This window comes from Galeopterus variegatus, unplaced genomic scaffold (genome assembly GCF_000696425.1).
Source record: "Galeopterus variegatus unplaced genomic scaffold, G_variegatus-3.0.2 Scaffold7368, whole genome shotgun sequence".
NCBI classification, from domain to species: Eukaryota; Metazoa; Chordata; class Mammalia; order Dermoptera; family Cynocephalidae; genus Galeopterus; species Galeopterus variegatus.
In genome coordinates, this window is record NW_007733479.1 from 54,588 (window position 1) to 57,453 (window position 2,866).

The following is a 2,866-nucleotide window of genomic DNA, read 5'->3' on the forward strand; positions in this document are numbered from 1 at the left end:
GTGGGCGCAACGCCGAGGGTTGCGATCCCGTTGCCAGTCCCGGTCCGGTACGGGTGCGACACTGAGGGTTGCGATCTGTTGCCGGTCACGAAAAAAGACAAAAAGGAAAAAAAAAAAAAAAGAAGGAGTGATGAGCCAAGATTTGAAGGGGTGAGAGGGTTCCCTAAGGGAAGAGTATTCTTAAATAAAAAAAAGATACGGCAAAGACCCTAAATTGGACAATGCTGGAGAACTTGAGGAACATCAGGGAAGTTATGGTAGAGTTCTGGGAGTGGGGGATTAAAAGCACAAGAGGTCAGAGAGATTACAGAGGGCCATATCTTGCCAGACCTGTAAGCTATTGTAAGCATTTTGGATTTTATTTTGAGGGATATGGGCAGCCATTGGAGAGATTTGAGCAGAGGACATACACATGAGGCTATTGTAATACAAAAAAACAAAAGCACTAAGTACATAAGAGTAAGAGGCTCTGACAGTGATTTGGAGAAAGATGATGATGACATAGACCGCGTTGGTAACAATGGGTATGGTGAGAAGCAGTTGTATCCTCATGCCATAGAGCAAGCAAGATTTGCTTAGGGTTTTGATGTCAGTTGTGAAAGAAAAGTCCACCTAGGGTGGCTTGGACTCAAAAGTATTGGTTCTGAGCAACAGGAAATACAGTGTTTCCATCCACTAAAATGTGAAAAGCTGCAGTTCCTAGCAGGTTTGTGAGGAAAATTGAAAGTTAAATTTTGGACATGTTGAGCTTGAGATGATATTGAATAGGTACCTGGAAGAAATAGTTTGTGTTACGCTTGATGATATATTAATTTGGTAGTTATTGCCTGTAATTAGTTAATATGAAGCAAGATAAGATAATTAAGAATTTCAGTGTCGATAAAGAACAGCAAGGACTGAGCTTGGTGCATTAAGAGTTCAAGGATAGGGCCGGCCCGGTGGCGCACTGCTACAGTGCGCCGCTTGGGAGCGCGGCAGCGCTCCAGTTCAAGGATAAAAGGACAGACCGTTAAAAGAGCTAAGAAAAACTATTCAGATGGAAGGAAAACAGACTGAAATCACAAAATCCAAATGAAAGTGAATCAGATAAAGACCAATGGTATAAGATAACCTTGGTTAAATAAATATGNCAAATGAAAGTGAATCAGATAAAGACCAATGGTATAAGATAACCTTGGTTAAATAAATATGAGGACTGAGAATTGGCTACTGAATTTAGTAATATCAATGTTATTGGTGACCTTGAGAAAAGTTTTTCTTTTTTGATGGATTAGCTTCTGAGTGATACATGTGAAACCTTGATAAAAGAGAATACAAGTTAAAGACAAGTCCTCAAGTGAAGGTGTCGACTGGAAACTGACTGACCCTGAGTTTAGTGCCTCCCTTAGACCTAGGCCTAGCAGGCCCCTGCTCTGGTCTTAATCCCCAGGGGCCTGTGATTCTGAAGAGTGCTTTCTGGGGAATGTTGATAACAGTACAAAGATAAGTAAATACAAGATAGAGCAAAGGTCATGTTCCACATGTAAACCTGGGATCCTAGGAGGACAAATGGAGTGAGAGTGCGTTTTCAGAGGCAGTATTTGGCTACTCCAAGACTGGCAGTGGGGCCAAGGCATGTGGCCAAGGGGCACAGAAACTGCCCTGCCCTCCAAGAAAGCCAAGGAAAAAGGAAACCAGAGCTGGGACTGGATGAGGAGCTGTGCTGAAGGCCACTCCTTGTTCTTAGAACCTTGCAGAGAAGACAAAGTAGGTCTCTGAAAGGAGCAACCCACCCTTCACCACCAAACGTCACAACCCCACTGGGCCCAACCCACACCCATTCTTTTTCTCAACAGAAACAGTGGAAGGCAGAAGATTCAGTGCTGGTAGACAGTCACACACAGCAAGCCAGGATCGATGTACCACTTGAGAATGAAAAGGAAAGTGCAGATGGATGACAGATAATGTTTATTAGAAGGCCAAGGCCAGACACAGTTAGACACATCTCATTCTATGTGAGTCATGCCAGCCCTGTGATGGAGCATTGAGGCCAAGAGTTACCATGTTCACAGAAGGCATGGAAACTAGAACTCTATGGTAATCACACCTGCCCAGTCTTAAAGAAATTTGTATGGAGTAGGAAATACTAATGGAATAGATCCCCAAGAATTTTATTCTCTTTGAACTGGGAAGCCTTTTTTGTAGATACGAGTGACATCCAAGAAACAAAACAAACAACAAAAACAAGATCCATCAGGGATGTGGAAGAGAAGGACATGGGGAGAATATAGCAAATGCCAGAGGCAGCATAGGAGAAATCACTCCCAACTGCAACTGCATCCTGGTCATGAGTGCAAAAGTGGCAAATTTGCCAGTAAGCCCACAGTTTGAGTGCATGGTATTGCCCCAAGGTGCTCTCTTCTCCATCATTGTGCCAGAGGTTAGGTTAGATGATAAAATTAGGGGAAGAAAGGAATGGAAGTACAAACACGTTTTTTGCAACCCTCTTGCACATCTGTTTGCAACCTTCTTGCACATCTAATATGAGTTCCTCATGAAGTTTTAGTTGTTGGGGGCAGTGGTGTGCTCTTGCTGAAAAGGTGGCCCCTCGGGATGGAGAGGGGCTTCCTACCCGACAAACGGAGCTCCCAACTCACACAAGCCTTAACACACCTAAATAGGAACCACAAGGGGGAAAAATAATTCTGGGCCACACAATTGAAACAGAAACACGTGGTATTCACACCTGCCTAATCGTTAAGAAATATGTCTGGAAAAGACAACAGTAATGGAAAGAATCTTTTAGAATTATGGTGTTTTTTTTTGTTGTTTTTTTTTTGTCTTTTATCTTTTTCCGTGTCCGGCAACGGATCGCAACCCTCAGTGT